The sequence below is a fragment of the Aegilops tauschii genome, chromosome 7 (assembly GCF_002575655.3).
Source record: "Aegilops tauschii subsp. strangulata cultivar AL8/78 chromosome 7, Aet v6.0, whole genome shotgun sequence".
NCBI classification, from domain to species: Eukaryota; Viridiplantae; Streptophyta; class Magnoliopsida; order Poales; family Poaceae; genus Aegilops; species Aegilops tauschii.
Window position 1 is genome coordinate 196,533,786 of NC_053041.3, and position 26,955 is coordinate 196,560,740.

Here is a 26,955-nt window from a genome sequence, read left to right on the forward strand (position 1 = left end):
ATAGTGGGATTATCATCAAATAAAGTCATGACCTCTCCAAACCCACTTTTATCAAAAAAAATATAAGATTTATCAATCTCCAATGTAGTGGGATAATTATTTCCTAAAGTTGACACTCTTCCAAACCCACTTTCAATATTGTAGCAAACATATTCATCATGAGGCTTAAATAAATTTTTGAAATCATAAGAAGCATTATCACCCTAATCATGATCATTGCAATAAGTAGTGGACATAGCAAAACTAGAATCCCCAAGCTTGGGGTTTTGCATATCATTAGCACAATTGGCATTAATAGAATTTATAATAACATCATTGCAATCATGCTTTTGATTCAAGGAACTATCAAGTATGGGTGCGATAGCAACAATCTCATGTTTAACATAAGGAACTATAGCAAATTCATCCCCATAAGTATTGGCATCATGGCCCTAAGGATAGCAAGCATCATGTTCATCAAGGGATATTTCAATCAAATCATCGGAATCATAATTATCTATAGATTCATGCATATCATTATTTTCTTCCAAAGCAACGGTCATTCTCTCAATAAATTCTTTGACATGGACATTATGAGCATAGTTTTCATAGAAATATTTAAGTATGTCAAATTTTCATATTTGTAAAGGGTAATATCATACTTTTCAATCAAAGAAGCAACTTCATAAGCACCCTTAAAAGCAACAAATTCTTCAATTTTTTCTATATCATAGTAAATATAAACACCCTTTTCATAAGAAGATAATATTTCATTATCATTAAACTCACATAGGTAGGGAAGGTGTTTTTAGGGTTCTTAGAGCAACAAGTAAAATCACAAAGTTCACAAAGATTCCAAGCATAGCGTAGCAAACAATTTATTTGATTCCATAAGAGCTTCCCTTTTTCAGACAAACGATGATGCACAAAATGAGCATGCTCATCTAAAGATTTTCCCTCAACCAAACTAGTTGGGTTTTCAGCACGAGCACATATGGATCGAAGATGATCCAGGTAGAAAACTTTGAGTGGATCGATATCAATAGATTTTAAGCAAGCAAAGATGCAAGCAAAATAGAGGGCACATGGAAACACAAGCAAACATAAGGTCGAACGAAAGAAGGGCGAAAGAAAAGGGCAAATCTTTTTGGAAATCGTAGAAGTGGGGGAGAGGAAAACGAGAGGAAAATGGCGAATAATGTAATGCAAGAAATGAGATTTTATGATGGCTACTTAGTATGTCTTGACTTGGCGTAGATCTCCCCGGCAACGGCGCCAGCAATTCTTCCTGCTACTTCTTGAGCTTGCGTTGGTTTTTCCCTTGAAGAGGAAAGGGTGATGCAGCAAAGTAGAGATAAGTATTTCCCTCAGTTTGAGAACCAAGGTATCAATCCAGTAGGAGACAACACACAAATCACCGAATACCTGCACAAACAATCAAACAATTTGCACCCAACGCGATAAAGGGGTTGTCCATCCCTTCATGGTTACTTGCAAAAGTGAGATCTGATAGAGACAGATAAACGATAAAGTAAATATTTTTGGTATTTTTGTTTATAGATCGGAAAGTAAAAGATTGCAAAATAGTAGATCGGAAACTTATATGATGGAAAATAGACCCGGGGGGCATAGGTTTCACTAGAGGCTTCTCTCAAGATAGAAAATAATGCGGTGGGTGAACAAATTACTGCCGAGCAATTGACAGAAAAGCGCAAAGTTATGATGATATGTAAGGCAATGATCATGAATATAGGCATCATGTCCGTGTCAAGTAGACCGAAGCGATTCTGCATCTACTACTATTACTCCACACATTGACCACTATCCAGAATGCATCTGGAGTATGAAGTTCATAAAGAACGGAGTAACACATTAAGTAAGATGACATGATGTAGAGGAATTAACTCAAGCAATATGATGAAAACCCCATCTTTTTATCCTCGATGGCAACAATACAATGTGTGCCTTGCTACCCTTGCTGTCACTGGGAAAGGACACCGCAAGATTGAACCCAAAGCTAAGCAATTCTCCCATTGCAAGAAAAACAAATCTAGTTGGCCAAACCAAACCGATAGTTTGAAGAGAATTACAAAGATATCAAATGATGCATAAAATAATTCAAAGAAGATTCAAATAATATTCATAGATAAGCTGATCATAAATCCACAATTCATCGGATCTCGGCAAACACAGCGCAAAAAAGTATTACATCGAATATATCTCCAAGAACATCGAGGAGAACATGGTATTGAGAATCATAGAGAGAGAAGAAGCCATCTAGCTACTAGCTATGGACCTGTAGGTCTGTGGTAAACTACGCATACTTCATCGGAAGGGCAATAGAGTTGATGTAGAAGCCGTCTGTGATCGAATCCACCTCCGGCAGGGTGCCGGAAAAGGTCCCTAGATGGGATCTCATGGGTACAGAAGGTTGCGGTGGTGGAAAAATGTTTTCGTGGATACCTCTGGTGGTTTGGGGATATTTGTGAATATATAGGTGAAAGAATTACGTCAGGGGAGTCACGGGGGGCCCCACAAGATAGGGGGCACGCCTTACCCCCCTGGGCGCGCCCTCACCCTTGTGGCCGCCTCGTGGCTCCTCTGACTTCATCTCCAAGTCTCCTAGGTGTCTTCTGGTCCAAGAAAAATCATCGCGAAGGTTTTATTCCGTTTGGACTCTGTTTGGTATTCCTTTTCTGCGAAACTCAAAAACAAGGAAACAACAGAAACTGGAACTGGGCTCTAGGTTAATAGGTTAGTCCCAAAAATAATATAAAATATAGCATACTAATGCAAATAAAACATCCAAAACAGATAATATAATAGCATGGAAAATTCAAAAATTATAGATATGTTGGAGACGTGTCATATGAAGATACCGACGATCGAATCTCGGGCAAGTAACATACCAATGGACAATGGGAATTACACATGTTGTCATAACGGTTCGAATGATAAAGATCTTCGTAGAGTATGTAGGAGCCAATATGGGCATCTAGGTTCCACTATTGGTTATTGATCGGAGAGGTGTCTTGGTCATGTCTACATAATTCTTGAACCCGTAGGGTCCGCACGCTTAACGTTCGATGTATTATATGAGTTATGTGATTTGGTGACTCAATGTTGATCGGAGTCCCGGATGAGATCACAGACATGACAAGAAGTGTCTAAATGGTCGAGAGGTAAAGATTGATATATAGGACAATGGTATTCGGACACCGGAAGTGTTTCTGGGGGTACCGGGTACTTATCGGATCACCGGAAGGGGTTCCGGGCACCCCTGGCAAAAGATATGGGCCTTATGGGCCAAGAGGGGAAACGCACCAGCCACAAGGGGCTGGTGTGCCCCCCTGTTGGGGAACGTAGTAATTTCAAAAAAATTCCTACGCACACGCAAGATCATGGTGATGCATAGCAACGAGAGGGGAGAGTGTGTCCACGTACCCTCGTAGACCGAAAGCGGAAGCGTTAGCACAACGCGGTTGATGTAGTCGTACGTCTTCACGATCCGACCGATCAAGTACCGAACGCACGGCACCTCCGAGTTCAGCACACGTTCAGCCCGATGACGTCCCTCGAGTCGTTCTCTCTGACCAAGCTCCGACGCGGTAGGTCCTACGCCACCTGCTCGCTGCCGCAGTATGGGCAGATTCCGCCCGCCGCCGCTCACCTAGTTACATCCCGACGACCTCTAGGAATCCCCTCCGACCTTGCTCCACTGCCCGTCTTCCCACGTCGCTGCATGTGGATCTTCCATAGTTCTTTGCACAAAACGTACCTCGTCCGGTGTACTTTCCATATTGCAATCTCGTCCTCACACCATTTTAGATAAACACAACCGTGTTGTTATCTTCCCTTAGGACAAGGAATATGCTTCTTTTTTGTCATCGCAATTGTCATCAACAATATTTGTCTTTTTACAAATTTTAAATGGGCATATTTTAGAGTGTAGATTCACTCATTTTGCTTCGTATGTGTACTCCCTCCGTTCCTAAATATTTGTCTTTCTAGAGATTTCAACAAGTGACTACATACGGAGCAAAATGAGTGAATCTACACTCTAAAATATGTCTATATACATCTGTATGTAGTAGTCAATTTGAATCTCTAAAAAGACAAATATTTGAGTAGTCACTCGTTGAAATCTCTAGAAAGACAAATACTCCGGAGTATATTTAAGAACCGAGGGGTAGTGCACAGCCGCATGGGAGACTCAGACCGGTCGTTGCGCCGCATTAATAGTGAGTAATGAGCAGTCAAATCATAAGCCCCACCTTTCCCACTGTAAGTTGCTCGGAAGAAGCAACCATCAATACACTCTTCTTTGAATCCGCTCATACTACTCCATCCGTCATTGTTTATAGAGCGCGCTGCAGAAAAAGAGGAAATCTCTGGGACCAAGGCGACTAGTGATCGGCCTGAAAATAGCATTGGTAGTTATAGCACGGCGTCTATTACTAGAGGAAATAATGCGTACACACATGCATGCAGTGCTTCCACCCCGGGTACACACATGCATGCACTTACTCCACTCCGTAGTACTACATCGAGAGAAAATTGTGGTTACCACGCCCTAATTAATTGAGCATTAAACCAAACGCGTCTAAAGTCTCTCTGGTGGTGGAAATGCATTTTGAGGAATGCATCATAATGAAGCGCGCCCTGTAAACTGTGACGGAGGGAGGAGTAGTATGAAGGTGCAAAACCAAGTACGTGTATGGCCAGTCGGTCAACGCACCTCCTCTTGGCATATCACTGACATGTGGGACCGGAGTGTGAGCAAACCAATCTCAATTGACGGCAAAATGGCCAACCCACCGTTCCTTGAGAGAGACGAGGAGCGAGAACACACAGACGGGCTCGCACGGAGGCCAAGATATATTCGAGCATGGTTGATCAATATCATCATTACATGTTGGGCTGCTGTTTTCCGCCCTTCTCCGGAATAAATGTGTACTTTATCAGAGATTAAGAAAAATAATAGTACAAAGGCTCCACCATGCGGTTCTAGTAGTAGTACTACTCGTACTACTAAACCTTGCGCTTGGCTCTTCGCCTCTTCGTGAAGTCCAACAATGATGGTACTCCGCATGTTCGGTACTACAATGTATGCCTCTGGCAATCTGACACCGAATGAACTGATGCATGTCCACCGCGTGGGCGAGGGTACGTTGCATTAGTCAAAAGGCATAAGCGAGCTTCACCTTGTCCTGCAAGATTCTCCTCATTCTGCGAGTTGACGGGACACACCAACAAGTAGTGCTAGTCCACACTCCCTCCTTTCCGGTTCATATGGCTTAATCTTTTTGCGGGTAAATGAGAGAGCTTTATTCATATATAAGCATTCTTAGGACGATCAGCCAAGACACTAGTCACTAGGAAGCGAGGTACCCCGCAAAAAAAGAAGTAGGAAGCGAGGTGTTTCATCAAGCCAGCTCTCGGCCACATTCAAAGTGCAGCAAGCACGGTTCGCACAAAGATGCGCCGCAAGGTTTGCTGACCTGTTTACATGCTGAATAACAAAAAAAGAGGAAATATTACCGAGCGCTCCTATTTGTAACAGGATATGAGCCAGAATTAAGCGAGAATTGTGGCGAGTGTTCCATGCAATCAACTTCCATTATCACATGCGAGAACCCTCGAAGAGAACCAAATGTGTTGAAGATTGCTTTATCACATTTAAAAAATATAATAAGAGTGTAGACGCTCCTCCATCTGGTTCCTAGTACTAGTATAGTACCTCTATAGACTATAGTAGTAGTACTAGTACTAGTAAACTTTGCGCTTGGTTGTTTGCCTCTTCGGGAAGTGCAACAATAATAGTACTAGTATAGTGTATGCTTCTGGCAATCTGACACCGAATTAACTGTTGCACATCCACCGCCTGAGCAAAGGACATCTTGCATTAGTCAAAAGTTTCTCCTTGTCCCGCGAGCCACCGCGCGCAAGCTTCTCCCGTCCTGCAAGCTTCTCCTCGTTCGGCAAGTTGACGGGACACAGCAAAGTAATGCTAGTCCATACTGCCTCCTCTCCGGTTAATATGGCTTAATTTCAAACGAGATAAATACATTGTCTGTCACTATATATTTGTAAAAATACGGTCAATGGACTTCATAATACGCTCATTGCGCTCAATATATACATTTTCCGGTGTTTATACGGTCACTAGCTCACCCTGGCTGAGTATGTGTGTGCGTGCACGTGTAGGTTGAGCACTTGAGCGTGACCGTGTGTGTTCCGTCGTGTGCTCGGACATGCACGCATTAGGGCTCGCGCGTGTTTTTGCGTCTATGTGTACGTGTGACTGTTGCATACACGTAGGGGGAGTACGTGTAGGGGCCACTAAAGGAGCAGTCAAATCACACAGTAAGTTAGTCGGAAGAAGCAACCATCATTTCACTCTTAAATGACACGTACACAATATAAAATGGTTGATATGGAGAGAAAAAGAAAACCACTATATATACACTAGCAGGAGCCTAAGCTACAAGCCTGCTTGCTTGGGTTGCTCTCTTCACAAGCATAGAACGACGGTGGCCACACTGCTGGTCACATATCCGGCCTGATCCCGCGGCTGGGGGAAGGGAACAATGTCATGCGTAGACGCGATCGACATCGGCGAGGGAAAAAATCCACAGTCGGTGCGTCACAATCGGGGGTCACCGCGGTATGGGCCGATGCCGCGTCCCAACGGCCCTTCTAGCTACAGCCTGACGTCCGTTTCGAAAATATTAGTGCATGTCAACAAAAATTATACTAGTATTGCTGTTCCGTTTCGAAAAAAAGCATATAAGATGTTACTTCTTACCCAAAGGATCTTTATATCCAACAGACACAAAATATCCATTCGACTATTAGAAATTACTTTCATTGTTGATCTGATGTCGAGGTAATTGCTGCATCACCACCAAAACCCACCATCTCTTAAGCTAAAGTAGACCGAGCTAACCCCTATATTAGCATATTACTAAGATAAACAGAAGGCACTGCAGAATCATTTAGGATGTGAGCTTGTCAATTTGAATGTGGAGGGACACCAGCTTAGCCCCGGGTAGCAGCTTGGGCGAAACTGTGAAGAAGGTCAGCTCCTGCACGGTGACGTCGCCGGGATCCCTGCTACTTGTCACCTCCATTTCCACCTTGACGGCGTCGGTCCTGCCTTTGGGCTCCCCCGGCGGGCCGTTCGCCCACAGCTTGACCACGTAGTGCGGCAGTGGGGACGCCCCCGCTCTGATGCAGACGACCGACATGGCGATAGGCGCGCCGATGTCGAGCACGCCGCCGACTAAGAAAAACATGCGGCCGTCCTCCTCCGCGAACAGCAAGAGCCGTGGCTCCGACAGTGGCACTTGCAGCTGGAGCGCCTTGCCGTGCTGGATCCTGTGCACGGGCATGGGATGGACGGTGCTGATGTGGTGGGAGAGCATCGGCGGTGGGCCTTCGTAGCCGCAGATGGGCACGGGGCATTTGCAGGGCGCGAGCAGACACACGCTCTGGTGATCGGCGAGCTTGTGGTAAGTGACGTAGAGCCCACAGCCTTTATGCGGGCACTCCACCCTCACCGAGGAGAGGACGGCGTCCACCGCCGTGTTCCGCACGTCGAAGCCACCGCCGTGCTCGCACTTCTAGCACTGCCGCTGGTTCCCGGGGTGCTCGACGCGGCAGTCCGCGCAAGCCAGGTGCCCTCCCTTGCACTGCACAAATCAATCGAACAACACATCAATCAAGAAACCTGCACCTTGCTCGATCAGCCGAACGGACGAGGTGTATTCGAACCTCATACACTGGAGGCTTCAAGGGGCAGTGGAGCAAGGTGAGGTCCATCGAGCCCATAGAGAGCTCCATCGTCGGGTCCTGTTCCGTCTGCATGATCTCGCCCTCCTCGTGCACAACCATCTCTCGTTTTATTAGGGCCGTGGCATTACAAAGCTTTACCGTCACATATTCATACTACCTCAAGGTGCATTAAATCAACACATGCAAGTATCAAAAGGAGAGTCACGGCATGCATGCATGCGTTGTAATTAATGCATCGGTAAACGCAAATTATTGAAATATATCGAGTGCAGTGCTTTGATGTGTCGCATGAACTCGTACAAGACCGAGAAGTTTGATTACTACAACGCCCTCTCGCCTTAACCGCACCTGCCTTTGGCTGCATGATAGGTGGGCCACCGACCTGTTGGGCCCACCTGTCATGGACACAAAGGCAAGAGCAGTAAGTCAATGAAGTTGTGTCCCTCCCTCGCCCATGAGCGTGGTGGCTGGCAGGACTAGGAGAAGCTTTCGTTCGCTACACGCTCTCCCTCCCGTATGCGGTGGACATGCAGCAGTTCAATCGGTGTCAGATGGCACTTCCTCAAGGCAGATCCCTCCTCACTTCCTCGAAGCTTCTTGTCCTCTCCCTCCCTCCCTCTCGCACCGCCCGTGAAGGCGCCTCGCCGTATCCGCGCTCCATCTAACCTTGCTATCCAAACACCTTTTTGGTTAGAGTTACTTCAGGGTTAGTTCAGGGTTATAATCTAACTCTAACCTCTAACTGAGTTAGAGTATCCAAACAGGGCCATTGTTTGACTTGCCGAAGAGGCGAAGAGCCAAGCGCAACCCGGATGCTCGTGTGGCAGTTTCATGTGTAGAGTAGTCTAGGATAGTGTATACCGTGCCTGTAAGCTTAAAATCATTGGGGTCAGCTCCATGCTATATTTTTTGGTTAAAATAATCTTCTGGGCCTACCTATCATCCTGGTGATTCTAGTTTGCACGCTCATCTGGTCAAGACAGGAATATATATTTTAATTTGTGGTGGGGTAAATGTTAGAGGTTGCAGCAAATGGAGTATTGTACACTGCGGGTCTTTCAGCCATGTTTAGAGGCAACCATGTGGGGCCAGTGCTATGATGTGTCGCGTCAACTCGTACAACGAGGAGAAGCTTGATTTTACTACTACACGCCTTCTCCCTCGCCCATGCGCGCGGTGGCTCGTAGACGAGGACAGGCTTTTGCTTATCCCTCCTGCTCGCGGTGGACGGACATGCTGCAGTGGATTCGAACATGCAGCAATGGATTCGATACTGTAGAAGCAGTAGTAGTAACATCATTGTTCGTCTTCTCGAAGAGGCGAAGAGCCAAGTGCAACCCGAATGTGGCAGTTGCGAACCTTGGAGCACGCATATAGCCAGGCTCTTGCATGAGACAAAATTGCTATGTGAGCCCACTATTGTAGTACTACTTGCTAGTATAGCCCTGTAAACCAGAAAGGAGTATTTGCCTTTCTAGAGATTTCAACAAGTGACTAGACTACACCGAGACGGAGTACATATGGAGCAAAATGAGTGAATCTACACCGTAAATAAATATGTAGTTCTCGTTTTCCTCTCGGCCTTGGTCACGGTGCACAATATTGAGTATACTAGTACTATCATCTTGAAATTTACGAAGTCGCCATAGGCACCTCGTCGTCGACGGGAACGTCTCCTGACACGCGATAGACGCGAGCGGCAGTCGCCTCCATAGGTGCTTGAATGCCAAGGAGGGAGAGGGTAGCAGTTCCCGAGACGTTGAACGGTCAATGATGCATCCTCAAATTACTCTACATGCAGAGGGAATTAATTGGAGAAGCAGAATAGAGCCAGCACGATGTGAATGCAATAGAGTTTGGATTCTCATATAAAGGCGCCCCACCACTCCAATCCATCTACTCCTTAGTCTCTGCGCAACACTGCTCACTCCAATCCAAGACCAAGTAGACCAGGAGCCAGAAGCACCTATGGAGGCGATGGTCGCGAGCGGAAGTCGGCTGTGCCAAATCATCCAAGGCGCCGGCCTACGGCCCCGCACCGCAGCGTTTCCAGACGGTGCTGGCGACCGCCGGCGTCGTAGCCCTCGCCGACGCCGGCTTCACCTCTCGCATGGACGACATGATGGTCAACTCCATCTGCAAGTTCACCGCCATCAAGAAGCGTGTAGCGAAAGCTCCTACTAGTCCTGCCAGCCACCACGCTCATGCGCGAGGGAGGGACGTAGCTTCATTGACTTACTGCTCCTGCCTTTGCGTCTATGACAGGTGGGCCCAACAGGTGGTTGGCCCACCTGTCATACAGCCAAAGGCAGGTGCAGTTAAGGCACCAGAGCTCAGTCCGCGAGGGAGAGGGCATTGTAGTAATCAAACTTCTCGGTCTTGTACGAGTTGAGGCGACACATCAAAGCACTGCACTCGATATAAGTCTTTTTACACATTTCAAATGGACTACTACATACGGATGTATGTAGACATATTTTGCTTCGTATGTAGTCACTTGTTGCAATCTCCAAAAAGACTTATATTTGGAAACGGAGGGAGTACAACGCATGCATGCATGCCGTGACTTCCCTTTTGATACTTGCATGTGTTGATTTGATGCACCTTGCCAAATTTTGACTATAAATTTAACTAACCAAATTTTCATGCATGTCACAAAAAATTACGGGGCTGTTTGGATTGTGACTATGTTTGTCTTATGTTGCCACATTATTTTTCCCACACTTGCCACACTTGCCTAACTTGAGTTGCTCAAATTGTTAGACACACTTTGGCTTGCCTAAGGGAATCTTGCCACACTTTTTGTGTCTATGACATGTGGGGTTCACTGCTAATAAAAAAATTCTTGTCTTAGGTGTGGCTAATTAAAAAGACTTATATATTTAGGAACGGAGGGAGTAGAAAATATAAATAATAATGCATGTTGGGGCAACCCACGTTTCTGATAATTTTAGCTGTGGGCTTGTTCACAATTTTTACGAGGGGGTGGTTGTTCATTTAATGGAGGGACTTGTACCAGACTTGAACGATACAAAGTGCGACCTGGCACACCGTAACACCACTTGGAACAAGCGGGTAGCTATCTCAAAAAACAATCAACAACTAAAAAAACGGCGACCTGGCACGTAGTACACAATTTTAAACGATTGTTTTGATGGAGTGAAAAAGGAAAACTACCCCACTACGTATATATAGGCCGGAGCCTCCGCGCTTGCTTGCTAGGGTTGCTCTATTCACACACTCTCATCCTCTCCAGATCTAAACAAGATAGGGGTGGTAACACTGTCTTTCTCCCTTCAAAAAACACTGTCTTTCTATCCTCACCGCTGGTTACAGATCCAGACGTATCCCCCTCCGCGGTGAAGGGGAGGAGGGGCAGCGTTTAGGCCGTCGTCGACAGTGAGGGAGGAGACCCACTGCCGGCCGCACCGTTATCTCTGGCCGAGCGCCGGCGCGGGAGGTCCTCCGATCCCTTCGTTGTTGCCCTAGTGTGGGCAGATCCGGCCTCCCGCCGCCCACCTATCCACATCCCGACGACCTTCAGGTATATCTTCCTTCGAAACCGCCTTAGCGCTACTTCCCCAGCTCGCTACGTCGCTGCATGTGCATCATTTTCTACCTCTCAGCCCCTCTTGATCGGATGGTCCAACGTCACCTTTTTTTCTATTGTTAGAGGTAAAGCTACTTCATGGAGTCGAATCTTCTACTTGGTTCAAACAACAAATAAAGTGGGGGTGGGGGAATTTAGTATGTAGTACATCGGACTTGGTACAAACAGGAAGGAAAGGGGGTAAAAGTAGTACAGACTGGTCATCCAGCCGGTCTCTTGGTCGAAAAGGGAAATATAGGGGTAACGCTGTACACAGTGGTATGACCAGGACTAGATTTGCTATCCACACATAGGAGTAGGTGGCTAGAGTGAACAAAAATGGGACCAGCCCAGATATGTTTCTTGGATGTTTGTTTCTCGGGGCAACAAACTATGAATCACCACTTTATGCCCCTTTTTAGGTCATGGTGCTGGACTACTGGTGCACCCACTGTCCCATGCCCTTATACCAAATATTTAGTTGTTCTTAATCTAATGCCCCTGGTAAAAATGAAGCCATGCCACTGTTATAAGCCATGACAAGTTTAGCCAAATGTTTTTGCCTATAATTGTTTGAGACTCTGACTGTTTCCTCTGTAGCTTTTTGTGCAAACAGGGATATCCATTTCACCTGGTTGCTGTTGTGACCTTATGGTGCACTGCACAAAACTCTTCTTAAAAGAAGTGACTTTTGTGCTGTTTAACTGGAATGTCCGAATGGAACAGTTGGTTCATTTCGGTGGAACTGCACAAAGGGAGATCTGTGTTCCAATCCTCATCATCCATATTGGCACCATAACCTTCCTTTAGGTAAGAATGATATTTAATGCATGTGTTCATCTCTATTTTGCGACTGCCATGAGAAAACAATGCTATTTTTTACTAGTACACTTGTACTCCCTCACTGACAAAACAAATTCTGAAATAGAAGGCCAATCATGTACTTGGTTTCACCGACTGGTGAGGAGAATGAGAAACAGAGCATGAAGAGGAAGAAGAAGAGTAAACAGTGCCATGGCGATCTTGCTGAAGCCAGAGGCCTCAGTCGAGGCCATTCAAGGGCTCCGGCAATGATTACCTTACATGTGAGACGATCCTCCAGGTAGCCCTTCCACTTGTGCTATCTCACTTAATTAATTAGGAGTACTTAAGTACCACTAATTTATTGCTGCCTAATTTTCCTGTTGGAGTTATACAAATCTTTAGTAGCACCCTATGCCGAATCATGTACGTGTGTATGTTTGTCTATGGAGGTGAATCATGTGGTGGAGCAGGGAGGGAATGCTAACTTTACCCATTAAGATAATGAGGGTGCTTCTATTTGTTAGTGTATGTTTCATCAACTAGTCCCACTATTACAGTAATCTCACTCTCTCAATATATGTGCCAACAGAGATGCTCGATTTTGGTGGAACTGCACAAAAATTTTGGGTGCTTCATTGTCTCGACAGCTTCCTTCCTTTCCTGTTAGTCGCTAATCACGGCTTGCATTCTTCCTTTGTTATCAGTCGCTTGGCTTATCTCGGCTTCCAGTCAAAGGAAATAGTAATTGATATGCTACCTCACACAGGTTGGTACTGGTCTTTATCCTGATTATTGTGCTTGTCATATGTATTGGTAATTTGGTATTGTCCTACTGTTTGCCGATTTCATAAAGGAGTAACTTGGAGCCTGAACTCGTAGGCAAATCATTACATCGGGTGATTTCAGTAGAACTGCACAAAAAGATCAGATGGACAGGTACTTAGGCTGCTGCTATGTACTCCAAAGTTCACTCAGACAAGCATCGATGTTGACAAGAAGAAGTGCCTATATTCATTCGAGTATCAACCGGCGTCAACCAATTGTCAAACTCCAAGTATTAGGAGAGTGAACACCAAAAATATTGCTTGGTGCATAGCCCATAAAAACACAGTCCAGTCTTTGGTCCCAACTTGTGCCTTTTGGTTATCGACATGTGACACCCAAAAATTTTATTTGGCTTTAACAAAATCTTTATTTGATTTGAAGGAGGTTATTTAAAATTTTCTTCTAAAGGACTCTCCTTCTCAAAAAATTTCTTTTATAACAAGTATTTTCCTTGAGTTCATCCAAAACTTGATCTTTGGTCTTGGAGGTTTTTCATCTTGTGTTGACTCAACACAAATGTTTTTCATTGGGAAAGTTTTTGAAAATCTTTTCTTTTTAAAATAGCCCTATAGCATATGGAGTGATCCTTTCCCTTTCAAAATTTCCTCTTGCCATGACCTAAGTGGAAATCCCCCTTCCAAAAGCCATCTCCCCACTTTGTGTCAAGATAAACTTCAAATCCAGCAAGTTAAACTCCCCCATGATTTTATCTCCATTTATTCCTAATCAAAAACCTTTTCTGTCCTCTATTTTGACCCTTGGAGATTTACAAAGGAACCACTAGTTCTCCTTTGAGTTTTGCCTCCAAACAAATTTCCCTGGCTAGTCCTTTGAACCCTCAACCAAGATCCAGGAAGATCCACTGGTCTCCAGTTCAAAATTTTCAAAATGTGCTTGCTGCAAGTTTGGGCCATATTTGCAAAATTTGGTGAAATTCATTTGTTTTCTCCTCCTAAAAATCTGAGGAAATTCAGGCAGCCTCTAGATGCATCAAGAGGTCACCTCACCAAGTCACAGCTCCAGAAAAATTTTCCTCGTACCCAAATCATATCGTCAAACACCTGGAGGGCGCTGTTACCGTCGAAGTTCAGAGTTTCAGAGAAACAGTTTCAGAGCCAGTGTCATTTTCTTTAGAACACCATGTCGATCTCGCCAGTAGCTGCAGTGGCACCTTGCGCCCTGTTCCTCCTTCTTATCCCCGCGCCGCACGGTCGCCTGGACGCTTGCGGGCGTCGGCGGCGAGCTGGCCGAGGTGCATCGCCCCATGTGCGGCGGCAGCAGCACCCGCTGCAGCTGCCAAAGATGCACAGCGTGGGACGGTGCCGTCCAGCACCGCCCAAGCCACCAGAGACCACTGCGTGGCCGTCCCCTCCTCTGTGCATGCTGTAGAGCCGTCGTCGTGGACTGGGAGGCACGGAGCGCGCTCCCTGCCGCCGCCGTGCCCGTACGGCCGTTCCGTCGAGGACCGGAGCATTACCTCAACCCGACCAAGGTTTTAGCGGAGAAACGGTGCCAGTGGACCACCATGATGATGCCCAACCGCCTAAACCAACTGCCCGACCTCTGCCTCGCCGTAATTGCTCGCCGGCGTTATCCCGTTCACGGCCACCTCCTCAGATCGCCTATAAAAGGAGGTCCCGAGCTCGAACTCGAACACGCACCATCACTCCACCCCACAAGAACCACGCCAAGCCACTGGGAAGGCCTCGAGGAAGTCTTCTTCCCCAACTCCGGCCGCCTCGACCCGCTTCGGGATCCGACAAGATTCGCTCCCGTGCGTGCACCCCCGCCTCTCAACTCATGCCAGTAGCCTCCTAGTGCATCCACCTCTCTAACCCGCGCACAAATTTGGAGTTTGCAGCACCCGTCGGAGAGTTCCACCCTCGCCCGAACCACCGCCCGCCGGAGATAAGGTCGCCGTCGACGTGGTGCTCACCGACGGCCAAGTCCACCACCCACCGACACGGAAGGACACCCTGAACCCGTAGGTACCCTCCGATCACCCTACCTCGCTGTGGATCAACGCCGGCGTGGTGCTTGAATAGTTTGTGCATGGCATATGAGCATCATTGAGTGTTTCGTTGCATGCAAGGCAACTACCCGTGTGCTTCGTAGTTTGATGTGATCTTTTGATGGGAGATGACCTGATCATGTGGTGACATGAGAGGTAGTAAGATGGTATTGTTGTAGCATGCCAGTCTTATGTCAACCGTTAAACTCCGACGTTAACGTGGGCCGAGCCATGTTACCGTTCGTCCCTTTCCGTGCTGCCACATGTTTTCTACAAAGAATACGGTTTAGTAAGCTGCAAACCTCTTTCCTTGTACACACCAAATAGAGGGGCCGGGATGAGGGTTCCATGGCCCTGGATTAAAGCCAGTCATCCGGTCAGGGGGCATGGGTGTTTCCGCTTGGGACCGAGAGGGGGGCACCCCTTAGAGCGCGCGATATAAATTTGATCCCATGCTACGCGAGGTTGTAGCCTCCCCGTCTCAAGGTTTTTCTTGAACGTTGCTTGGGGTGATTCCTGGCAACGGAAGTGGAATGGGTGTGTACTGGTTAGATGTGTTTCTCCTAAAATACCGTGGAAATCCCCGGTGAACAAGCTTGAGTGGTAAACCCGGTTGAATGTTATTCCTGTGGATGGACTAACCATTTTATTATTTCGTACCTGAGTATTTCCTTGAAATGATTTAACTTCATGAGCTACTGGAATATCGAGTTATGAAATATAAGCCCTTTATGTGATGTCGCTCAGACGTCCGACTGTGGCACTCTTGTTATTTACTTTTGATATAAGCCCTTTATGTGATGTCACTCAGACATCCGACTGTGGCACTCTTGTTATTTACTTTTGATATAAGCCCTTTATGTGATGTCGCTTAGACGTACGACTGTGGCACTCTTGTTATTTACTTTTGATATAAGCCCTTTATGTGATGTCGCTCAGACGTCCGACTGTGGCACTCTTGTTATTTACTTTTGATATAAGCCCTTTATGTGATGTCGCTCAGACGTCCGACCGTGGCACTCTTGTTATTTACTTTTGATTTAAGCCCTTTATGTGATGTCGCTCAGACGTCCGACTGTGGCACTCTTGTTATTTACTTTTTGATATAAGCCCTTTACGTGATGTCGCTCAGACGTCCGACTGTGGCATGCACTGTCGTTTATATTCCATTATAAGCCCTTTATGAGGTGTCGCCCTGACGCCCGACTGCGGCATCATTAATTTATTTGTACCCTTTCGAGGAGTCATTTCAGACACTCGATTGGCCTTCAGTAATACATTGGGATTTCGGGAGGACTACTGCCCGACTTCCTTTTTATTTCCCATGCAGTGCAAGTTTATTTTCGGAGTGCGCACTATTAATCTGCTCATGTGCATCATGTTTGCATTTGTTATATCTTATGTCCAAATTGTCTTGCGAGTACTTTCATAGTACTCACTTGGCTTGTTGATTTGGCCAGATGTTGACGAAGGCGATCTCATGGATGATGAGTTTGATAGCGAGTCCGACGCCTAGAGGAGTCCCAGTCAGTCCTGTGCGATCCTGGAATTGGTCACTTGTAGTATATACGCTTCCGCCACCCAAATAAAAGTCCTCAGGCCTCACTCCGACGCTCGATGGGCTGTAAGATTTAGGAGTCATGTCACCCACTTCACCGTGAAATATCCACACCCACTTTTATTACGAGTCAGTAGTTATGCCACCATACCCCCCTTGTGTCATATCCGCCTTTATGTATAATATCGGCGTGCTTGTAATAAATTGTTGAGCAGCCTCCACTCAACCTTGTATTATATTTAGTACTCCTGGATTTTTTCTGTAATCAAGAATTTGTCTACCAGTAAGAAGGATTCTTCTCTACTGGTCCGTTAAAGGGATCGGTTTCTCGATAAATGTTTAATTGGAAAACCGGTCATGACAAACTTGGTATCAGAGCCAGGCTGACTGTAGGAAGCCACTAGGTGCGATCGCTAATCGGTTATTAGTGTTTTTAGTGCTTTTTCAGCTTTTTGCAAATGTAGCTATTTTCTGTTGGTCATCATAAATTTATGATTTGACTATTCAGAATTTTTGCCTACTTTTGCAGATGGCTGGCAATGACTGCGAGTCACGGGTGTTCGCCAATGTGCCTGAGGGGTTTGTCAAGCTTCTCGTCTCCATCACCAAGCTCACGATCGGGCCATCGACTCGTCCAGAGTTCACACTTTACCAGCACAAGCTCAGCGACGACGTGTCTATGCACCAGGCCGTGGTGCAATTCAAGGGAGGACGTTCTGCGTCTCGCCAGTTCCATTTTGTGGGAAGGGCCATGCCTACGGAGAGGGATGCCATGCAGATGGCCGCCCGTGAGGCGATAGCTCGTCTTCGGGATGTTCTTCCTACGATGAAGACTCGTCGCTACCGCTACCTCCCATGCCATGTGCCATATACTTGTCACTATGCATTCGCCTGCCATAGGGGAGAGAGAGATGAAGCTATTGAGATGCTGGTTGAATATCTCAAAGCTCTGGAGGCAGCTTTCGACAACCTCATGGACGACCTTGTGGCTGCCCGTATGGACTCATTTCAGGGCTGTTCCGCCAACAGGAGGGAGCTTCTCCACATGGCACCGCCACTGAGTTTCGTCTCGTCCTCAGCATCCTATGCACCTGCCATTTTAGCCACCGCTCGCCGTCTACCTACCACTGAGGAGTTTGACCAAGTCATTGCTCCTACTCCAAGTAGAGCTGCACCGCCTGTCGCACCCGCACCAACTCCTCAACGCAGTGCTTCGCGCCTGGAGCCTATTAGGGAGGAGGAGGAGGTTGAGTCTCCTGCACCACTGGGTCTCACCCTCGGCAGACAGAAGGAAGTTTTCACCATCTCCGACTGAGTGCGCCTAGCAGCCGTGTGATGTACCCGCTTGTATGATATGTTTATATGTACATAGGTTTGGTGAGAAGTAGTTTGTGTGCGCATCATGTAGGAACTCGGAGAAGTGCACTAGCCTAAATAACATGTCAGGAATGTGTACGCACATCCTGAGTGATGTATTGTATAATTACGACTCGCGTGTAAAATATGTACTGAGCAGTCCTTCTCCGTGCGCAATCAAGTATTTTTCTTGAAAAATCTTGAGGTCTTTTAAATTTTCGCCTTTGCAAACTTTTCCTTGTGCCACACAGTTCTTCTCATGAGTTTTGCAAAATAATACCCCAGAGTGGAAAATGCCTCGTCCCTGGACTCGTTCCATGCTAAATCCACCGGAAGAAGTTTATAGAACCCAGACAAGCAACAACTTCACACAGGGGCAGTCTAGTCAGCAGGGCAGCGAGGCAGCATTTTCTCAAGTATGCCGCCTTTTCGAACAAATCCAGCAGCAGCACCAAGAAATGATGAATCACGTTATCAATATGGGAAATCACCGTGAACCATACCAACCACATTCCAAGTTGTCTGAACTACAGAAGACACGTCCTCCAACGTTCGCTCACACTGATAGGCCGCTTGAGGCCGATGATTGGCTTCGAGACATCGAAAGGAAGTTGATTATTGCACAATGTTCAGATCATGAGACGGTGCTTTATGCACCTCACTACCTCACTGGAGCAGCTGCAGCATGGTGGGAAAATTTTCTACACATGCACCCCAATGAACATAACATCACCTGGGAAGAGTTTAAGGAAGGTTTTCGTGGGGCGCACATCCCCAGGAGCATTATAAAGATCAAGAAAAGGGAGTTTGATGACCTCAAGCAGAGAGGCTTGACAGTGACTGAGTACAACAGTCAATTTACTCAACTATCTCGTTATGCCTACGATGAGCACATGACTGAGAATAAAAGGATGGAAAAAAATTTGGACGGCCTGGCGCCAGCACTTAAATGCCAACTGGTCGTACACACCTTTCCAGATTTCAAAACACCGGTTGACAAGGCTATTACATTGGAGAATGAGCGCCGCAGCCTGGAGGATATTTGCAAGCGAAAAAGGGACAAGACGACTCATGCTCGCAACAACCGGAGCAAGACTGATGTTCAGAGGAATGAAGCGAGAAATTCCACGACCACTGCTCTAAGGCCAACCAAACATTTTCATTCAAGGGACAAGGACTTTACGTACCGCCCAGGTGTTACTTGCTATGCTTGCGGAGAGGAAGGGGACTATGCCAAACAGTGCCCAAAACCAAGGAACTCGGCCCCCAAGCCGAACAATGGTGGAAATAATCCAGGCCCCAGGCGTAACAACTTCAACCCCAACAACAATCACAAGAAGGGTCACCTGAACCATGTGACCAAGGAGGAAGCACAGAATGCCCCAGACATCGTACTCGGTACGTTCCCTGTCAACACAATACCTGCCACGATTTTGTTTGATTCTGGAGCTTCTCACTCGTTCATTTCGAAGAGTTTTGTTTTGCAACCTTGTTTTCCGACACTTTATTTGGAAAAGTCCATGATCATCAAGTCCCCCGGGAATAAGCAGATCACTCAGAGTTACTGCCAAGGTGTGATTATTGAGTTTGAAAGACTAAAGTTTCAGGCGAATCTCATCGTGTTGGAAAATAAAGGACTGGATGTTATCCTAGGAATGGACTGGTTAACCACGAACAAGGGATTTATCGACTGCTTCAATCGGACTGTAATCCTCACTCACCATCACGGCAAGACAATAAAAGTTGCAGCTCAAGAGAGACCACGGTCACGGCAACCAAAGTTGAACAAGGTGGACATTTCAGAATTGAGAAAAGTTCCAGTGGTGTGTGAGTTTCCTGATGTATTTCCCGAAGAACTACCAGGCATGCCACCAGACCGGGAAATAGAGTTCAGCATTGAACTAGCACCTGGCAGCACCCCCATTTACAAGAAACCTTATAGAATGGCACCCTCCGAGTTGGTAGAATTAAAGAAGCAAATAAAAGAATTACTAGACAAAGGATTTATACGAGCCAGCTCCTCACCTTGGGGTTCACCAGTATTATTTGCCAAGAAAAAGGATGGGACACTGAGATTGTGTATAGACTATCGAGCTCTCAACATGGTCACCATCAAAAACAAATATCCGATGCCACGGATAAATGATTTATTTGACCAGCTCGCACAAGCCAAGGTGTTCTCAAAAATTGATTTAAGATCGGGATATCATCAATTAAAGGTACGGACAGAAGATATCCCTAAGACAGCATTCACCTCCAGATACGGATTACATGAGTTCACAGTAATGCCGTTTGGACTGATGAACGCCCCCGCATATTTCGTCCACCTCATGAACAAAGTGTTTATGAAATTTATGGACAAATTTGTTGTGGTGTTCATTGACGATATTCTGGTATACTCTAGGACACCGAAAGAACATGCTGAACATCTCAGAATTGTATTGGGAGAATTAAGGAAACATCAATTGTACGCCAAATTCAGCAAATGTGAATTTTGGTTAAGACAGGTTGGTTTTCTAGGCCATGTTTTAACCCAAGAAGACGTTGCCGTAGACCCAGAGAAGGTCAAGGCCGTACTTGGCTGGAAAACGCCAGCCAACGTAACAGATGTACGAAGTTTCCTAGGGATGGCTGGATATTACCGAAGGTTTATTGAAGGATTCTCCACCGTGGCAAAACCAATGACACAGTTACTCAAGAAATTTGTATGGACTGAAGCGTGCGAGAAAAGCTTCCAAGAACTCAAGAGGAAATTAACAACAGCACCGGTTTTGGTTGTGCCGGACATACATAAAAGTTTTGAAGTGTATTGTGACGCATCCCGGAAGGGCCTCGGGTGCGCATTGATGCAGGACGGCAAAGTTGTTGCATATGCTTCCAGGCAACTACGGAAGCATGAAGAAAATTATCCTACTCATGACTTGGAGCTAGCAGCAGTCATCCATGCACTCAAAGAGTGGAGGCACTTTTTGCTGGGAAATCGTTGTGAAATATATACGGATCATAAAAGCCTTAAATATATTTTCACGCAACCAGAGCTCAATTTACGACAACGACGCTGGTTGGAATTAGTCAAGGATTATGATGTCGGCATTCACTACCATCCAGGAAAAGCAAATGTAGTGGCAGACACTCTTAGTCGGAACCCCAGCTCGGGCAACGACAGTCTACAGAACTTGAGGCCTGAAATTCAGCAGGAGTTCGCCAAACTCAACATGGTGATAGTCGCCGAGGGCAACGTATCAAATCTGGAGATACAGCCCACCCTAATGGAACAGATTAAGAAGGCTCAGCATGGACATCCCAGCATCGAAGGTATAAAGAGAAAAGTGAGCCTTGGCAAGGCTTCAGAGTTCGTCGTAGACAAAGAGGGAGTATTATGGTATGGAGACAGACTTTGCGTACCAAACATTAAGGACCTCAAACAACAAATCCTAGCCGAAGGCCACACCGCCCCATATTCAATCCACCCTGGAGGAACCAAAATGTACAAAGACATTCAGGAAAGATTTTGGTGGCACGGTATGAAGAGGGATATAGCTACATTCATTGCATGTTGTGATTCGTGTCAGCGCATTAAAGCCGAACACCAAAAACCAGCAGGGCTGCTACAGCCAAACAGGATACCTGAGTGGAAATGGGACGAAATTGGAATGGATTTTATCGTCGGACTACCTCGATCACAACGCGAAAATGATGCCATATGGGTCATCACAGATAGGCTAACCAAGGTAGCACATTTCATTCCCGTGAAGACGACCTACTCCACTCAGAAGCTTGCTAAGCTTTATCTCTCCCATATAGTTTGTCTGCATGGAGTCCCAAAGACCATAATATCCGACCGGGGCACTCAATTTGTCTCTAAATTTTGGGATCATCTACAACAAGCTCTGGGGACGCAACTAGCATTCAGTACAGCGTACCACCCCCAGACTGATGGACAAACTGAACGCGTGAACCAAATCCTAGAAGACATGCTGAGAGCCTCTGTTCTCACCTATGGAACCAGTTGGGAGGAAAGCTTGCCATATGTCGAGTTCGCATACAACAACAGTTACCAAGCCAGCCTACAAATGGCACATTTTGAAGCATTGTACCGACGGAGATGTCGTACCCCATTAAACTGGTCAGAAACAGGTGACAGTCGTATCTTCGGCCCAGGCATGCTCAAGGAAGCCGAGGAGAAAGTTAAACAAATCAGGGACCGACTCAAGACGGCTCAAAGACGACAAAAGAGCTATTACGATCGAAAACATCGTAAGGTCAGCTTTGAACCCGGTGAATATGTGTACCTACGAGTGTCTCCTATGAGGGGCCTGCAACGGTTCAAAATTAAAGGAAAGCTAGCCCCAAGATTTATTGGACCCTTCTGTGTAGTTTCACGAAGAGGCACAGTAGCCTACCAGCTAGACCTACCCAAAGAGCTGTCAGACGTCCACGACGTGTTCCACGTCTCACAGTTGAGGAAATGTGTGGGCAACCCGGAAAAGCATGTATCTCATGAGAGCATTGACATGCAACCAGACCAAACCTACAGAGAGCGGCCAGTAAAAATATTGGAAGAGTCTGAAAGGAGGACCCGTCAGAAAACAATTAAATTTTTGAAGGTTTAGTGGAGCAATCACACCGAGGATGAAGCAACATGGGAAAGAGAGGATTTTCTTCAGGCAGAGTACCCACACCTATTTGAGGATCAGCTGAAATCTCGGGGACGAGATTTTTCCTAAGGGGGTAGGTGCTGTGACACCCAAAAATTTTATTTGGCTTTATCAAAATCTTTATTTGATTTGAAGGAGGTTATTTAAAATTTTCTTCTAAAGGACTCTCCTTCTCAAAAAAATTCTTTTATAACAAGTATTTTCCTTGAGTTCATCCAAAACTTTATCTTTGCTCTTGGAGGTTTTTCATCTTGTGTTGACTCACCACAAATGTTTTTCATTGGGAAAGTTTTTGAAAATCTTTTCTTTTTAAAATAGCCCTATGGCATATGGAGTGATCCTTTCCCTTTCAAAATTTCCTCTTGCCATGACCTAAGTGGAAATCCCCCTCCCAAAAGCCATCTCCCCACTTTGTGTCAAGATAAACTTCAAATCCAGCAAGTTAAACACCCCCATGATTTTATCTCGATTTATTCCTAATCAAAAACCTTTTCTGTCCTCTATTTTGACCCTTGGAGATTTACAAAGGAACCACTAGTTCTCCTTTGAGTTTTGCCTCCAAACAAATTTCCCTGGCTAGTCCTTAGAACCCTCAACCAAGATCCAGGAAGATCCACTGGTCTCCAGTTCAAAATTTTCAAAATGTGCTTGCTGCAAGTTTGGGCCATATTTGCAAAATTTGGTGAAATTCATTTGTTTTCTCCTCCTAAAAATCTGAGGAAATTCAGGCAGCCTCTAGATGCATCAAGAGGTCACCTCACCAAGTCACAGCTCCAGAAAAAAATTTCTCGTACCCAAATCATATCGTCGAACACCTGGAGGGCACTGTTACTGTCGAAGTTCAGAGTTTCAGAGAAACAGTTTCAGAGCCAGTGTCGTTTTCTTCAGAACACCATGTCGATCTCGCCAGTAGCTGCAGTGGCACCTTGCGCCCTGTTCCTCCTTCTTATCCCCTGGCCGCACGGTCGCCTGGACGCTTGCGGGCGTCGGCGGCGAGCTGGCCGATGTGCATCGCCCCATGCGCGGCGGCAGCAGCACCCGCTGCGGCTGCCAGAGAGGCGTAGCGTGGGACGGCGCCGTCCAGCACCGCCCAAGCCACCAGAGACCACCGCGTGGCCGTCCCCTCCTCTGTGCACGCTGCAGAGCCGTCGTCGTGGACTGGGAGGCACGGAGCGCGCTCCCTGCCACCGTCGTGCCCGTACGGCCGTTCCGTCGAGGACCGGAGCATTACCCCAACCCGACCGAGGTTTTAGCGGAGAAACGGTACCAGTGGACCACCACGATGATGCCCAACCGCCTAAACCTCCTGCCCGACCTCTGCCTCGCCGTAATTGCTCGCCGGCGTTATCCTGTTCACGGCCACCTCCTCGGATCGCCTATAAAAGGAGGTCCCGAGCTCGAACTCGAACACGCACCATCACTCCACCCCACAAGAACCACGCCAAGCCACTGGGAAGGCCTCGAGGAAGTCTTCTTCCCCAACTCCGGCCGCCTCGACCCGCTTCGGGATCCGGCAAGATTCGCTCCCGTGCGTGCACCCCCGCCTCTCAACTCATGCCAGTAGCCTCCTAGTGCATCCACCTCTCTAACCCGCACCAATTTGGAGTTTGCAGCACCCACCGGAGAGTTCCACCCTCGCCCGAACCACCGTCCGCCGGAGATAAGGTCGCCGTCGACGGGGTGCTCACCGACAGCCAAGTCCACCACCCACCGACGCGGAAGGACACCCTGAACCCGTAGGTACCCTCCGATCACCCTACCTCGCTGTGGATCAACGCCGGCGACCACCGCAGCCTTCGGGCGCCGGCGAGCCCCGTTCTGAGTTTGAACCTGACGGGTGGGACCCCCCGTCAGCCTCTCTTTCTTTTCCTTTGAATCGTTTTCTGAAGGCGCCTTCGGGCTAAGTGTGTTTTCCTTCTGGGCTGGCGTATTTCGTACCGAAGCGTTTTCTGCTTTTTCAAACAAGCCCCTGGATCTTTTCTGTTTCATCACAGATTAGTCCTTGGACTAAAAACCCTTATATCTTTTAAACAAAAGATGCTTTTTGATTGATTCTTTTTTTGTCATCATTATATTTTTGTCTAGTTTTTTATAGTAATTATTTGGAAATTTTTTGGAATAAATTTTATACACGCAACGGTATTCACGCTAGTATACGGTTTCTTTATACCGTAGATTCCGGAGGAGGTGACGGAGCCGCGAACTTCGCCGAGCTAGACTCCGACTTCTCCGAACTAGGAAAGCATGTTTGAACCTTTGATATGATGGGTGTTTTGCATGTTTGCTTGAATAGTTTGTGCATGGCATATGAGCATCGGTGAGTGTTTCGTTGCATGCAAGGCAACTACCCGTGTGCTTCGTAGTTTGATGTGATCTTTTGATGGGAGATGACCTGATCATGTGGTGACATGAGAGGTAGTAAGATGGTATTGTTGTAGCATGCCAGTCTTATGTCAACCGTTAAACTCCGATGTTAACGTGGGCCGAGCCATGTTACCGTTTGTCCCTTTCCGTGCTGCCACATGTTTTCTGCAAAGAATACGGTTTAGTAAGCTGCAAACCTCTTTCCTTGTACACACCAAATAGAGGGGCCGGGATGAGGGTTTCATGGCCCCGGATTAAAGCCAGTCATCCGGTCAGGTGGCATGGGTGTTTCCGGTATGGACCGAGAGGGGGGCACCCCTTAGAGCGCGCGATATAAATTTGATCCCATGCTACGCGAGGTTGTAGCCTCCCCGTCTCAAGGTTTTTCTTGAACGTTGCTTGGGGTGATTCCTGGCAACGGAATGTGGAATGGGTGTGTACTGGTTAGATGTGTTTCTCCTAAAATACCGTAAACGGAACTAGTCCCTTGTGACTACTGAAATCCGTTGGCTGTGGTTAAGAGTACAAACTCTGCAAAGTCAAAACCTTCCGAGTCATCGTGTCCATGGTCAAGGACTGGAGTCAATGTATCCAAACAATATGCATATCAGTCTCAGTGTCAGTCCCTGTGTCAGCCTCCGTGGAAATCCCCGGTGAACAAGCTTGAGTGGTAAACCCGGTTGAATGTGTAACGCCCATGATGCGGCTATATCTCCCACGTGTCGAGGCACGACTTAGAGGCATAACCGCATAGTGGTTTTGTCGCAAGAAGGGTCATCTTCAAACAATCCCATGTAATGAACAAGAATGGGATAAAGAGTTGGCTTACAATCGCCACTTCACACAATACATAAATATAATTCATACATCATCCAAAATACATACATATAGGCCGACTACAGTCAAAATCCAGATGAAAATAAGACAACCCCAAATGCTAGATCCCCGATCGTCCCAACTGGGCTCCACTACTGATCATCAGGAAAAGACACATAGTAACGACCACGTTCCTCGTCGAACTCCCACTTGAGATCGACCCCATCATCTGCCCTGGCATCGTCGGCACCTGCAACTGTTTTGGTAGAATCTGTGAGTCACGGGGACTCAGCAATCTCACACCCGCGAGATCAAGACTATTTAAGCTTAAAGGAAAGGATGGTGTAGTGAGGTGGAGCTGCAGCGGCAATAAGCATATATGGTGGCTAACATGCGCAAAAGAGAGCGAGAAGAGAAGCAACGGAACGGTCGTCATCTAGAAATGACCAAGAAGTGATCCAGAACTCCTACTTACGTCATACATAACTCAGACCGTGTTCACTTCCCGGACTCCGCCGAGAAGAGACCATCACGGCTACACACGCAGTTGATGTATTTTAATTGGGTCAAGTGACAAGTTTTCTACAACCGGACATTAACAAATTCCCATCTGCCTCATAACCGCGGGCACGGCTTTCGAAAGATATTACCCTGCAGGGGTGTCCCAACTTAGCCCATCATAAGCTCTCACGGTCAACGAAGGATATACCTTCTCCCGGAAAGACCCGATCAGTCTCGGAATCCCGGTTTACAAGACATTTCGACAATGGTAAAACAAGACCAGCAAAGCCGCCCGAATGTGCCAACAAATCCCGATAGGAGCTGCACATATCTCGTTCTCAGGGCACACCGGATTGTCCAAGCTTCCGATAGGTCAGACCAGAGTTGCCCCTGGTGGCCACCGGCGACTGACAGGTTGGACCAATACTCAGAGGAGCACTGGCCCGGGGGTTTAAAATAAAGATGACCCTCGGGCTCTAGAAAACCCGGGGGAAAAAGGCATAGGTCGCAAATGGTAAAACCAAGGTTGGGCCTTGCTGGAGGAGTTTTATTCAAGGTGAACTGTCAAGTGGGTCCCATAAATCACCCGACCGCGTAAGGAACGCAAACTCAAGGAACATAAACCCGGTATAACAGAAACTAGGGCGGCAAGAGTGGAACAAAACACCAGGCATAAGGCCGAGCCTTCCACCCTTTA